This window comes from Corapipo altera, unplaced genomic scaffold (genome assembly GCF_003945725.1).
Source record: "Corapipo altera isolate COAL_440 unplaced genomic scaffold, ASM394572v1 61286, whole genome shotgun sequence".
NCBI classification, from domain to species: Eukaryota; Metazoa; Chordata; class Aves; order Passeriformes; family Pipridae; genus Corapipo; species Corapipo altera.
Window position 1 is genome coordinate 2,414,122 of NW_020884907.1, and position 15,789 is coordinate 2,429,910.

Sequence of the window (15,789 nt, forward strand, 5' to 3'; positions counted from 1 at the left end):
TGGGCTACGTCACCCCAGACATGGTCGTTCCACCACGGTCATATCACGAGCACAGGGGTCTTCGTGACGGTCTGGTATCTCCAGGAGATTCAAGCTCCTTGCAGGGCCTCTGTGCCCTGCCTCAGGCTGCCACCTTGTCAGCAGTGCGAGGGGGGAGCCAAGGTCACCCCCTCTGCATTCCTCTCTGTCCCGGTCCAGCTTCCCAGGACGCTCTGAGCTTCTCAGCTCTTCTCTCTCTCTCTCTCTCTCTGGTGCTGCATGTCCAAAACTGCTCTCCAAAATAGGAGTCCATGTCCCTCCTTTCCAAGAGGGGTCTCAAAAGAATCTGGGGGGTCTGGTACACAGTTTTTACCCCCAGAACTCTGGAGCTCTGCTGCTGACTCTCCTTCTCGGCTCTCCGGGACAACTCGGTGTCTTCCTTACTCAGTTGCATGTCTCTGCTGCTCCGTCTTATCTCTTCTGGCTCTCTGCCACCCTTTCTTTGGTCAGTGCCGGTTGCTGCTTTCTCCGGCCACTGCCCACAATGGAGAAAAACATTGCCGGCATAACTACAGGCACCTAGCCCAGCTTTGTGCTATTCCGGGTCCCTGCAGCTCCCCCAGCCCGGGCCTGGGAGGCCCCAGAGGCCCCGAGGGGCTCAGAGCCCCTTCCTCGTGGCTCTACAACATGGCCACCTCACCTACTACCCAAACTACAACTGTTCTCTTCCAGTCAGCTTGTAGTATGTTTACATCTCGCAGGAGCGCCCATTGGACAAAATTTCAAAACTTCCAGGGGTTTCCACCCCTTGGGGTTTTACCATTTTTCTTAGCCTCTGGGGGGAAAACAAGGTCCAAACCACTACACTTAGGTAATAAGTATTTATTGAAACTAGCTGCATTCAAATGACAACATATTTCAAAATACTTGAGACAACACATTTGAAATCTGCATAATAAAATTTCAACTATTTGTCTTTTTAAAGAGAGAGACTTCCTAAAAGAGCTGGCAGAGCAAATCAGATTTTCCACTTCAAAGAAAACTCTACAAGCCTGCAGCATAGTTCCTATGCTGCAAAATCATTGGGAAGTGGTCGAGAGCTCCTCCTATGGTCTGGCCTCTGACAGCAGTTGCCTAAATGCCTTGGTGCCCTTTCCTGACCAAATATGCTCTGTAAAGTCTGTAACAGATTCTTCTCCAGAATTAAACCAGGTCTTCAGGTGTCACTTTTCAGGAGTACACACAGATTTGTGGTTATCAGGTAGACAGAGTTACACTACATAAATTTCTGGGATTAATCCCAAGGGTAAATGAATAAAATGTCATGTTCATTCCAACCCACCAGGGAAGGTTAAGTAATTTTTTATAAATTCGTAAATTTTATTGCACTTCTTTATAAAAATAGTTTTCCTTCTGAACTAGATTTGCAGATATTCACATATCCTGTTCTGGACCATACTGATTTTTGTCAGATATGCAGTTCTCCAGGTTTGTGAGTAATGTAGTACTCATATAAACCCCATGCAGATTTGTAAATTAACAAGACTTTTTAAATAGAAAAATAATCTTTTTAAATAGACTATTTTAAATAGAAAAAATTCACTTTCATCAGTGGAATTTGTATCCATAGTTTCTGTGTATATTTTATTATGGTAATTATTATACTTATTTTTTAGAGGGATTTTTTTGGGTTTTAATTATATTTTTCTGTCATATAAAAAGAAACAGCTCTTGCTTCATAATACAGACTGGTAGATATTTCTTAGATATTTTCATTTTATATATGAAATTTGTATATAGCTGAAAAATTTTAGGGATACAGGCATGTTTTGAAAGATCTACTGAATTTGTCTAATCTCAGAGTACAGGTCTGTTTACTAATGCACATAGCAAAACTGAAAGTTATGTTCAGAATTACAGAACTGTATGCATTTTAGGGGTGTGGCACCACTTGTTACCTTTGTTTCGCAGAGCCTGAAGTTGGATTTGCTACAGTATATAGAATCCTTTCTGTTCCAAATGCCTGTTTTTAAAAGACCCAGAAATAATTTTAGATTTCACAGAGTTATTTTAATTTTGTTTTTATGGTTTACTAACATCTCTAAAGGAATGTTGCTATAAAAAAGTTTTTTCATGTACTCTCAACTGAATTCTGCAGAGATCTATTTCTAATGAAAATCATTTAATTTTCTATAAAATAAAATTGTAAAGAACATGTTAGGTGCTCTTGCTTGTAAAGATTGCTTCTACTTGAGTTTTTTCTTTTGTTGTTTATTTGGTTTTTTTCATGAACCCGAAATATGTTGAAATTCATAATCGAGGAAGGAGAGAATTTAAGTAAAGGGGAAAGAACATTAAAATAGAGTAGTGAACTATGGGTAAGGAAACATGGAGGCTGAGTGGAAACCAGGCATTACTAAAAGGAAAGGCTAAAATCTTGTCTCATTTAACTGTGAGTACTCACAGATACAATATAAATTCAAGCAAGAGTCAGACAAACTTTTTAATACAACCATTGAAGGAACCATACCATCATAGTCAATTTTTCTTGAGAGTGGAGGAAAATCAGCATGTCATAAGAGCCTTTAGCATTTTTTTATAACAATAAATGAAGAGTTCTGTTGTGAAGAATAATGATATACAAGTCTGAAAACCGCTTTGTTGATTGAGGCTTATGTGCTGTGGAGGCCTTCAAAAGACCACAAATGGTAAATGTGTATTCCCTATCATGCTATGTTCAAAATCCCCTTTCAGAAGATAGTGGATTTATAAAGTCTTAATTTCAGGTTCCTTTAAAATTAATTCTATTATTTTATAATTACTGACTTAAAGATATCCAAATATCATAGATTCAGAGAATGATTTGGATTAGAAGGAACCCTAAAGATCATCTAGTTACAAGCTTCCTGCCACTGGCAGTGACACCTTCCATTAGAAGCCCCATTCTCAAAGGCCCATTTAACCTGACCTTGAACACTTGCAGAATTTGAGAATATTTGAACAGTTATGCATTCAAACATGAGAAAACAGAGGTATTTATGAATATTTCTTATGTTGAAAGAAGGTAAGCACTGAAGACCCATGCTCAGAGTGGGATGATGTGTCCATCCCTGGAAACATTCAAATTTCTTTGGGACAAGACTCAAAGCAAAATGGTCTAACTCTAAAGACTGCTCTGACATGGATTGTACTCCACCTATTCCTTTCAGTTTCAGGTTTGCTCTGACTTGTTATCTCAATGAGTGGTTGGAGCTAACTCAAATTATCTAATAAAAATCATCTTAGAAAGTTGCTGCTTGGCACTTCATTAATGGACAGATACTAATAATGTTTAGTTTAGTTGTGAAATTCAGTCAGGAGATATGTTTGGGATTGTTAATATATACTTTCTAAACCATGTGTTAAACCTGGTTTTGCTCAGAAATTAATGTACTGTGAAAGGTAGGTATTAATGCATGTGTATGCTGTGGGCTATTTCAGATTTAGCAAGCTAGAGAAAGCTATATTAGAATTCTCTCATGTGTACCGTGGTTCTGGATGGATTGGTCTTAATTTTCTTGAATTAGTTGAAAATTGGCAAGAACATGAAATGTACGTTTCTGTGAGTCTTAATTTTGCTCATAAATTTGCAAACTGTGTTTCAGTCTTTCTGTGTTAACACTGAGTATTGTCTGAAGTCATGTTTACCACCATTCTTTTTCTGCTCTAAGGATATTTGCTCTAATATATGAGTCTGTCCCTTCAGGCTGTTCACTGAATGCTTTCCACAGTTGATTCAGTCTTTCCACCACCACAGACATTCTTAATTGTGTCGCTTTCTGAACTAAAATGAAAACACTATGTTGATGTATCATTTGTACCATATGTCGCTGTTGTTTATATCTGCAACAGAGAATACAACCTTCAGAATTTTCATTGGTTTTAGTTAATGACACTATCAATGGTAATATGGTTTAACTTTCCCTTCCTTCCCGGAGTTTTCACATAGTAATGTCTTCGAGCACAATCATGCCTGTCTTCCTTAACACACAAGACTATGCTTTCTGTTGCTCCAGTATTGATTGATATTGCCAGTGTACTGTCTGTAGATGCTCTGGCCTATTGAATTTGTTTAGTAGTATGCTGAGTTAGTGACTGGGTGTGGTGATCTTTGAGAGACAAATACCATGTAGAAAATAACTTCATAAAAAAAAAAAGTGCTTTGTTCTGGGTTATTTTTTGCCTAAAAAATACATTTCCTTTTTCAAATGTAGCTTTGTCATGTTAGTATAAAAGATTTGAGAAAGATATTGTATTCATTAAAAAAAAAAACAAAGAAGGAAAAAACCCAAACCTGAACTTTGCCTCTGCCTAATTTGGAAACATGTGGAACATATGAAGTCACACGTTACACCTCTGAGTCCATTTTTTCCAACAGCAACTCACCATTTTTCAAAAGTGTTTCACACTTAGAATTACTTCACAAATATTACCCTTATATTCTGGTAGCACCATCAGGCATTGTTGTCTTGAATATCATAGGCGATAAAGCAACCCAGTGATTTAGTGTGTTCTTTTGACAGATGAAAATTGTTGCAATTACTGAAACAACAGCAGATATTGCAGAATAATTTTTCGTGGAGGTATTCATTTACTTTACACTCTCATTTGCCTTGCAGAGAGAGAAAATCACAACTGCATAAAATAATCCCATAGTTAGCTCATAAAATGTTCAGGCTAGATGAAAGGTTGGGAATAGTAGTGATTAAATGACTATAGACAGCAGCTCAGGCACTTTACATGTAGAGATGAATGCAAATAGGTGGAAATTATGTAGAATATGAGCACTCAATTGCTTCCCAATTGAGTAACTTGCAGTAACTTGATTGACATGAAACCTAATCTAGATTGCTTCCCTAATCTAGACTATCTTTTCAGAAGTTACCTGGAAAAATTTATCCAGAGAAGCACCTGAGGAAAACATTATCTTGCATTTTCTGTTGCTCTCATCTAGCTGGATAGCTATCTAGTTATATATAATAATTATTATAATAAATTAGCTTATTAATATAATAGTTATAATAGTTATATTAACTATAGTAGTTATATTGACTAGTTACCTAACTAGTTATTTATTAGTTGTCAGTAGATTCTGGGAAATAGTACTTACTTTTTTATGTTACTATGTAACAAAAAGGCATTTACAAGAAATACTACTCTTCCTTGTGTCGCAAATATTCAAGAAATTACCAGTTGAAGCAATCAAGAAGAATAAAAAATGTAGAGTAAATGATATGGATGATTTGGACTTGACTCTATAATGAGACTACTGTTTTTGCCATTTATTTTCATGGGATAAATTGTAGTGACTGTGTTAAGACACTTGTCTGTGTGACAGCTGGCATAACTGCTGATAAGTCCTCTGTCTTTTCTTTGATTGATTTTGGATTTTGGGCACTGTGTGGGTACTGTAGGTACAGCAGGTAATGAAGACAGATTATGCATCCTGAAAGAAGAGCAAAAGGTACTGCAGAGCAAGATATTTGGGCATGTCCATGGAACTTTTGGAACAGATGATGAACGTTAAGCACTGTTGCACTGGCAGACTCAAAGAAAGACACCTACATTAAAAAAAAAAAAAAAGAGAGAGAGAAAAAATGATATTTTGAGGATTGTGGACTTGTAGCAATCTACCAAAAACTGTTGAGTATAGAGGAAGCCTGGGGGTACATTCTGGCCAAGGGGAATCTTGTTCAAAATAATTTTTGTTTTGATCCAGCAGAACCAAATTGCCTTTTTTCAAATGTTACCTTGTTCCAAAGGCTCTACTGAAAACTAATATGAAAAATTGAAAGACCTTTTGGTGTTTAATGCATATTCTGTTTAAGGAAGATGCTGGCAAATCCACCTGAAAACTGCATACTATTTCAGGTCCTGAGAAAGCATTTTTGCTTATAATTTCTTTCCTTGGTGACCTAAGGTAGCTGTCAAAATAATTTTGGATAGTGCAGTATTAGCAGCATAGAAATCAGGAGGGAACAAGTCTATTTTGGTATAAAATGTATTTCTTTGTTTATAATCATTTTTTCATCAGAATTCTCCCATCACCTATAGTGAGTCTGCAGTCATGCTGTCTCTTGCTCACTGGCTCGTGCATTATTTTCTGCAAAAGTTGCATAGTTTCAGCAAAAGCAATTCAGCGTAATTTGTAATTTGAACTCATGGTTGACTTCTAAATAGAAGACCAGGGTTAAACTCTAGTCACAGGAGGGAAATGAACACTGCTTTGCTCGCTACTAGAAGGATATTTGAACGTTTAAAAGCTACTTTTATCTCTCACCTCTCTCTCTTCCCTCTCTCTTCTATGTGCCTTCTCTGGATGCATTACAAAAGGGGAAAAAAAAGGGCAATCACTTCAAGTGGATCTGATCGGGTCAGTTTTTACTATGAAAATCTATTTTCACAGAGAAATTGTTCACATGAATGCTTGTTTCGAAACCCTAGGAAACCATGAATGTCAGCAGGGCAAAGTGGTTCAGCCTTGCAAACGTCTTTTGCATATCTACAAAACTCAAAATACGTAAGGTTGCAAGCTGCAGCTTTTATTAAGTAAAGGCATCTCCAGTATTCAGTAGCCACTAAAAACAGACACTTCAAGATAATAAATTATAATTTGTACTTTTGTTTTCTTCTGGACATCTCTGTAATCAGTTTTAATTTGTGGCATGTTAGATAGTACTAGATGAACTTCAAATAATGCTCCAATGGTAAATAAGTGGTTTTGTACCACTACCTGAAATCCTAATAACTTTTGGAAAACTTTCAGATATGTCTAGGAACAAAACCGAAATTAATTGTTTCCTTTTTCATTTTACTGTTCTTCCCTTTGACAGTGCAATGTTCTTTGCTGTTCAATTTTACTAGAAGTGATTACTTTTCTTGAATATTTGGCATAGTCCAGCTGAAATTGTTTTGCATGAAACATCCATCGCAGAGATTACACTTTCAATTGGCTGATGCCTTATACTTACCTATAAAAGCAAAACTGAAGTCATGATGTGATATTTTCTTTTCATTAATGTCTTGTGTGTTAGAAATTTTAGTTTGGAATATGTAAAAAGTTTTTCTTTAGAAGTATTCAGCAACGAGAATTCTTGATCTGGATGTTAATTTTATGTTCCTTGAAAATTGTTTTGGTTGGTTTACACCTACATTTTTATGTCTACAATCAGATTAAATTCTATCCTAAATACTTATGATGCAAATCAATATACAGATTGACCTAAGCAGCCTTTTTTCCCCTCTTCCAATATATTTTGGTTTCTCAACAGTTACGAATTCTCTCACCTCCAGCACATACAACTTTGCGGCTTGCTGTTGAATATTCAAACTTTTCACTTTGCTGTGGACAGCATTCTATTTATACCTTGATAATAATATTGATAGTAATATTATATGCTACAATTCTTATACCATACATGCTACTTAATGATAGTAGTTCTATTCTGGTCACCTCATTGTGTCTCTTTCCTGTCCTGGATCATTGGAACTGAATACTAAGTTTTGGGAAAGACAGCGCTCAGATGAACATCACTACAATCATTTGATGTCATAGCTAAATCTTTACAAATCCAGTCTGCTCCCAGAAGGTGTTCTGGCAAAGGTGTCCACCCAGTGCTGTTTATATGGTACCACCACAAGCAGATCGGATAAATGGATGCTACTGGGGCTAGTTCTGCAACTCATCCCTGCTGGTGAATGCTCCTAAAATCCAAGATTTCTCTCCACAATGTGTGGGCAAGTTCAACAGAGAATTTTTTCCGGAAATACTTTGTATTAGACATTGCTGTGAAAATATTGTGCAACATTTATAGGGCCGTGGCATTCAACTCTGTGGGGCTCAGAAACCTCTCAGTGCTGAACAAGAAGCTTATCTTGCTGTTTCCTTCAGAAAAAGTTGTAGGATGTATTTTTTGCCTTTCTGAGATTTGGGGCATTGTTGGAAAAACAGCGGATAGCTATTAGCACATAAGTGACTTAGCAGTTTTCTCATTGAAGGATCACTGGTAGAGATGGGAATAACACACAGTCTTTCCTTTAGGAACCAGCTGGTTCAGGTAGAAAACTATTAACAGTAGTTTGGGGTTGTTAATGATGACGAATTTAAGAGCAAGTCAGGTAACAGGAGTGAATTAATTCTGAAGCAGAGATAAACTTCAGATAGTCCCCATTTCGAAGTTCTTATGGATAAGGCCATGAGAGGAAAAACTTACAGAATTTTAATTACTAAGAAAATGATTTAAAATAAGATATTTGTTTTCAGATGAGAGCTAGTTACAAGTGGCATGTTACCTGTCCTCTATGTGTCTAATGCAGACAGAGAAGCGTGTGGTTTGTAGCCCAGAACTTCTTTCAGAGTCATAGTGTATTGTGCCACCATCTGTATAAAATGTAGGTGCTTGGGGTAAGTACAAACCAATTTCAGCCCTGTTGCCATGATCAGAATTACATAATAAGTAAATTACTAAATAAATAATATTATCTGTTAAGAAAATTCATTATGAATATGTAAACGATTGAAGGTCAAATATGAAAAAAGTAGGGGGTTTTTTTGCTATTGGTATACTGATGGTCAGAAATGATGACATTTAAAGATGACTACAGACATGTTAGTATACCTATATATTCTTTCTGATAGTGCAAATCTTGTGTGACCTGCAAATTCTTATCTTTAGACATGTTGGTGGCACTTCAGCTTGTTGAAATATATCTTTTACAGAAATCTCATCAGTAAAGTAAAAAACATAGTGTGTAAACAGAATCACACTTACCAGAAAGTTTCAAGGTGTCTAGTGCTTTTTTTGGTACTTAATCCAGGTAAGGGCTTAAGCAAATGTAATCATTTTACTAATTGTTTTGAAAAGTCAAACATTATTTTCATATTATCTTTAAAATGCATCAATATAAATAGTTAGTTGTGCATTCGGCAGGTTTTAATTAAATTAAATAAGAAAACATACCTCTTGAAAGTACTGTGAAATGTTTCAATTAGTCTCTGCAGATTAGTTGAAGCTGTAAAAGGTAAGTTTAAGACACTGAAATTTTAAATAGTGTAAGCATTTCTTAAACAAACCCTGAGTTAGATATCAAAGCACTTTTTTCAATCCTTCGCAGATATTTGCATTTAGATATTCTATAAATAAATTATTAAATACCTTATTTAGAAAGTTCTGGCCCATTATTTGATTTGTGCAGTGGGTACAAAATATGATGTCATTATGAGTTTGAAATACACCTTAAAGTAGTTAATAATGTAGAGACATTAACGTCTCATCTTAGTTTTTATGTTCAACCTAGAATTCCTTGCTAAAACCATCTTAAAATTAAAGGATAATTCTCTTGTGCATTAGGATTTGAGTATCACTGTTTTATTTCTTTTCTGTAGTAATTAATGCTGTACCACCTGACACCAAGGCCAAATTGTGTTGTTACTGCTAAAGAACTTTGCATTTTAGAAAAGAAACAGTGAAAAAAACAAAACACAAAAATATGGGAAAACTATTTTCAAATATTGTGTGAAATATATATAAATTCCATATTCTGTAGGAATGTTACTTGGCCATAATAATATCTCATTTTCTTTTCATTATTTAAATTGAAGCATGGCATGTATTTTGTAAAAGAGGAAAACAAAATATTTAACTAATTTTCTTCCACAAATCTATTATTGCTTCGAAATAGAACTGAACCATGAGAATTGCTATAAATCCATTGTACTGTAATGTTTCTGCTATAGAAAACTGTAGTTATCTGTAATAGATCTTACATGCTTAAATAAAACAAGATTCTCAGTGAAAATCAGCTGCTGAGCCCACATAGCGTCAGGATTGACTGCAGAATTCTTTAGGAGCTGCAGGAGGAAGCTCCTTGAGATTCTTATTGGTCTTTCCAAAGATCCACGAGAATCCATAAGAAAGAGGAAAGCTATAACAGAAAATAGAGGTGAATTATTTGCTATGTAACTGGTGAACGTTTCAATTTTGCAAGTCATTAGTGAGAAAACCTATAGGAAGAAGGTCCATGTGTGTAATAGATAGGGAGCATGCTCTGCTATTTGGAACTTTGTTGGAACAGTCAACAGGCATTGAACAGCGCAAGAGCAGAAGACTGAGCAGCCATGCAGAAAGCACAATTAATATGATTAAGAAATTGATGAGGGCACAGTTAAGTGACTACTGCAAGTGCTAGCAACCTGGATAGCTGTCAAAATAAAAAGGAAAATTTCCATTTGTTAAGAGAAATTTAGTAAATTTTTAGCATTACTTAGATTTACAGTTTGCATAACTGGGCCAGCTCATTCTGAGATTATCACCTCACTTATGTGTGACAAGTTCATATGTATTATATGTCAATGAAGAGAAAGGTACCTAGGTTTATACTAAGTCATAATCCTAATATTAAAATGTTAGAATCATAATGCCTATGGAAGTATTAAAGTCCAGAGATATTAAGAGAATAGGCTCATTTGTCCCTGGATGTTTTATAACAGTGTTACTCTCTAGGAAAAGGTCAGAAATTTTGGAGTGTCTTCTAGTCACTCAAAATAGTCATGGAACATTAGCAGTAGGGATCAACATGTTGACAAGGTTTCAAGAGTATCAATGTACATTTCAATGTACATTTGCATTTTTCAACAAGCAAATTAGGAAGCATCATGTGGCAACAATACATTCCACTTCTCTTAAACAATGCCTTGACAGAAGTATTTAAGTAAATACCAGAAGAAATAGAATGACAAATCATTACTCATTGTTAATGCTATGAATTTTTCAGATGATCATTTTTCCAAGTAAAAGCATGTACTATTCTAAAATGATCCACCCTAGCTGTGAGGTGCAGCGGCCTTTCATGTAGTTGCTGTATTACAGGGCTTGTTTGAAAGGTGCAAGTCAACCTGAAATACCCAATATGGAACAGAACTGACTCAGAGTAAGAAAGATTAAGTGATATGGTTAGTACATATTTTACTTCTGTATCTTCCATTAAAACCCATCAATTTATCACTCATAAGGTATGACAGAAACAAAAGAAAAAGAAAAATCTGTTGTAAGAGCATTAAATCAAGTGGTGAATGCTTCAGCTGATGTTTTTAATTACTTCTTTTTAAGTACCCAGGTATTTTAGTAAGTAGTGAAAGGGACCCAATATTTTTATGAATAAGCTATTTCTGAATAAAAGCTAGATTTTAGGTGTACTAAGAATATAACACCTTAGGGACTTTTAAACATAGTTTTTGTAATTACTGGAAAATAAAATGAGAAATTTGGATTTTATTAATCATGATTTGTCTTCTAACTCCATCTGGGTTAACAGGCCCTTATTTAAAAATCCTTTTAAACAAAGGGGTTTTATCTTTTTAATTTTGTAATTTTCTGAGACAGAACTTTGTAGTACTGTCTTAATCAAGATCAAGAGCATATTGATTCTCCTGCAAAAGATTTTATGTTACTTTTTTCTGATTGCGTATTTTTTTAAGGTAAAAAAATATCTGAGATACCATCATCCAACTTAGTTTTGTAGTGCTACTATTGGACAGTTGCAATAAAAATAAAAATATTAGTAATTACTTCTACATTTAGATTTACTAAGGAATTACTATCTGAACAGCAAAAGACTTGTGTTTCAATTAAACCAATTAAAACTTCTAAAACAGAGAACACATTTTAATTGCATCCTTTTCAGAGTATTCAGCTAACTCTTAATCAGTTGTGGTTTTTGAACTTTCCTATTTATGGGAGCTTAGCATGGGGTAAGGGAAGGAGGATAATACATAGAAAGAATTATTCACCTCTAATCTGTACTGTAGGAAATCCTTGCATACCAGATAATTCCCTTTTTTAACAAGTGTATAGTTTGACTTCAGCCCACAGGCAAGATAGAAGGTTCATGTTTTGGTTGCTATCTGTAGCTCTACTGCTGTATTTCTGTTAAAATCAGAAACATGTGAAATGTAGCTAACACAGTACTGGTCTTAGAGTCCAAGTCATCAAAAAGAAAAAGAAAGGTGGTAGTTTTACTTTTCCTCTATTATCACCATCTGAGGTGGCATTGTTTCAAGTAATGGAAACCAGCATGGCCAAAGGGTCCATTTGTATCGATTCTTTTAATCACAGCTCTGTAAGGAAACCCAGTGTATTTTCACTCAAGTGAAAGTAAAACATGGACTGTATATTTGTATGACCAAAATGAAAACCTGAAATCTGTCATTCCTTTCAGTATTTAGATATTCTATCTGACACAAATCCAATTATTTTTCATTTACTCAAAAATAAAGCGTGGGACAGATGTGCTAGATTTACAGATTGCTGGAGAAGGAAATGGTGTTTATAGACTGCCTTTCTTTTGCCCTCTGTTGCTAGAGATAAGAGAAATCCAAATTGACTCGCTTCCTCTGCCTGAGGCGTTTTGAACTCACAGCTTCCCTATGCCTGAAGCATGCTCTGTGTTTCTCTTTGTAGCAATATGGCTTCAGCTGCTCATTGCTTCTTTGAGAGTTTGGTAGAGGAAGGTACTGCTAAAGCGGAAGGAGTGAGTGCTGGGATGGGGGTTGGATTTTGGAAAAGCAAGAGGACAGAGTACCCTTTTTTCATCTACTGTATCTTATGCCTGAAGGATGGAGTGAACTCCTCTTTTGCAATCTCCACAAATGCAGTTTGTCCAGCAGTTATATATGTGCTGCCAAGGGCTCTCCCTGTTTTGGGACATCTCATCTAAAGTCTCCCCATTACCCACAGCTCTCCATCAAGTCTCCTCCAGATCCTGATCTGCTGTTTCTGCAAACAGGATCACCAGCCAGATCATTCTTTGTGCCAGCTTTCCTACTTTCTCAAGGGCCACAAACAGCAAACAAAAACCTCACAGAATTCTGTCTTCCTGTCCTTTCTTCACAGGTCCCACATCACAAGCTGACTTCTCATAGGCTACAAAGAGGATGTGAAATCTTCTCTTTAACTTCTCTCCCCAGTCCTTTAAGCAAAGCCATATTCTCTTGATAAGTGTAGTTACCTGACACTCATTGCAGCAACAAAGGCAGCTAAGTGTTTTTTCACCTGCTCTCTCCTGGAATAAGTTTAGACAATGCCTAAAATAGCCTAGAATTTGGTTCTCAAAGTAAAATACTTTCACAGTTATCCTGAGACTTTTAGTAGAAGATTGCAGAAGGATGTAGCTAGCAATTTACTGTTCAGCACACACACTGTGTTGGTGGGAGGAGTGGTAAGACTTCACTCAAACTGGAAGGTGGTGTTGTGGAAAAAGGCTTTTCAGAATTGAACTGTCAGCTTGTCATTTGTCCATTATGTATTTTGCAGTTTTGATATGGTACATGAAGATTTTGTTACATCATCACTGAGCTTTCAGCTGATTCCTGACTTACAGTTGTGATTTGTGCAGTGATTTTATATTTATATGGGAAAGCTTCCTATGATTTTTCCTGTTTTTCTGTTTCCTTGTTTTCTGGTTGGAAAATCACTATGGCACAGGTAAAACAGTTTACAAAAGTAAATGAAACATCTTTACTTTGAATGATGCTTACACATTGATGCCTTTTTTTTTTATTTAGGGAATGAATTTTGAAACTTCAGTATTTCTTTGTAAGTAGTAAGTATGTACTTTTAATTATTGATACAGATGATCAGTTTATTACTCTAGTTCATTGTACCAGGAGGTATTTGTGGCTATAAAATACAAGGATTTGTGGCTGCAAAATAAAAACAACCTTTTCCAGTTTTATTCACTTAAAAGTTTATGTACTGTTCATGCTTAGAGGCTCCTTAAGGCATTAAGAGGCTCTTAGATAACTTTAAAAATGGGAAATGATACTAAGGAATAATATATTTTTCAATATTACCTGTAGAAGAAAATTTCATCAGGACGAAGTTAGACCTTCTCTTGTTGAGTTTGCAGGAGAAAACAAAGCCATTTTATTGGTCATTACTATTTTAATCAGGTAAGAATTTCTAGTAAATACTTCACCTCTCCATTATGCTGTCCAAAACACAATTATTTGCACACACAAAAACCCAAAAAACCCTCACCCACCAGTCTTTACCAGACTCTGCTCACTAAGGTCTAAAATCCTCTCTTAACTCTACAAAGAAAATCAAGAAAGTTGATTGATAAAAGAATTTATGTTTTAATAATTTAATTTTCTTTAATTTTACAGTATTGCATTGGTTTTTTTTCTTTTATCTGGCTTACTGCCCCATCAGGGCAACTGAGAATCTGCTGTGTAAATTCCTTTATCTGCATTTGTTTTAGCTACTTTTCATCAAGTACATTTAATTTGTCCCATTGTTGTATATGGTATAGTGTGCAATTTTCCTTTTCCTGAAAGCTGCCCTGACTTAAGTAAATTAGTCTTTTGTATTCCTCATGTGTGTTCAGTGCCTTAAAGGGTCACTGTTGTCTGTCTTTCACTTCTTTTTGCATGTTTTAATATTAAAAGGAAAGAGGGAACGCAGTGATAGAGTTCAATAATGAGAAGTCAAAGATAATCTGCTTGTCAGAGCTATTTTTTTTACTTTTTCCGGTAGGCAGGTGGCAGTTTATGACCCTCCAGATTCTTCCAGGCTCTGACAGATATGGTCCATATAGCTTCTTCAGCCTCCTGTCTTTTTGGATTTTATTTCTTGTATCGCTACTCACTCTTACACACTCTATTCCATGGAACCATAGAATTGATTAGGTTTAAAAAGACCAAGGAAAGAGATACTTGAGAATATGTGTTCTGCTAATTTTGACTAGTTCAGCAAGACCATAGAATTTCTGGATGCACTGGTTATAGAAAACAAAGCCAAGTGTCTTTTCTGTATATCACAATATAGATAGAAAGTCCATCCTACTTGAAAAAGAATTAACAGTTATTTTGTCCTTCTGTCTCATGCTGAGGGGGAAATGCTTGAAGAGATGTTTCAAATATACACTGGAGCATCTGTGGCTTATCTGCAGATGTGCAAACTCTCCAGTTTTGAACAGTGACTTGGAAAACAACACTGGAGAGGATCTTAGCCAACTCAGTCAGCACACAGTAGATTCAGAACTTCAAACGTAATTCCAACCCACACATAATCATGATTTTTTACAGTAGGCTTTCTTATATGTATGACTAACTGATTTAGATAAACAGATCCAGGGATTTTATTCTTGTTTTCAACTCAGGGGCAGTCCACCAAAATGACTAATCTCTTTGAACATCTCAGAGACTACTGGGCAACAGATTGAGGTATTTTATGGCCAGACAAACAGTGTATTTGAGGCCTGTGCTTAATGGGTAAAGTGCTGAATTGCACATTTTGCTACTAACCTTTTCCTGAATGCATTAGCAGGAGAGTTTAGTGGGCTGTATTTGATTTCTGAGCTGCTTTTGTTAGGCGAAATATCTTTTTTGTTAAGCAAATGTCAGATGAGCATGGATACTTGTGTTGGAGCAAGGGCAGCCAATGATTTTCAATTAGCAAGACAGTCTGCACTGGCAAAGGTCTTAAAGTTTGCAAATGTTGGTATTAAAAACAAAGAAAAACCCCAAAATTGCACACACACACACACAAAAAGCTCATTATGAGCCAAACCTTTAAGTGTATTTGATGGACATTATAAAGGGTCTAAGCCAGAGATGCTTTATGGCTCTCAATTTCTCTTATAATGAGGAAATCATTATTTTCTTACAATGATCTGAAACTGAGATAGATCATTGCCTGTGTAACTGTCCCCTTTTCCTGCTGGAGATCATCATATTCTTCTCCCTACCCTCTTGAAGTAGTTCTTTACTAT

At 35.8% G+C, this 15,789-nt stretch overlaps 1 protein-coding gene across 3 annotated transcripts in view; it reads left to right on the forward strand.

Moving 5' to 3' along the window:
- The window catches only part of PRR16 (proline rich 16), a 145,926-nt gene that overhangs the window by 116,775 nt on the left and 13,362 nt on the right, over positions 1–15,789 (forward strand). Inside the window, exon 3 of one of the 3 annotated variants that reach the window (XM_027652600.1) lies at positions 13,580–13,617. The exons of the other annotated variants lie outside the window; for them this stretch is intronic. The gene's annotated coding sequence lies outside the window, so the exon portion shown is untranslated. The remainder of the gene's footprint in view (positions 1–13,579; positions 13,618–15,789) is intronic. 3 annotated transcript variants of the gene reach the window in all.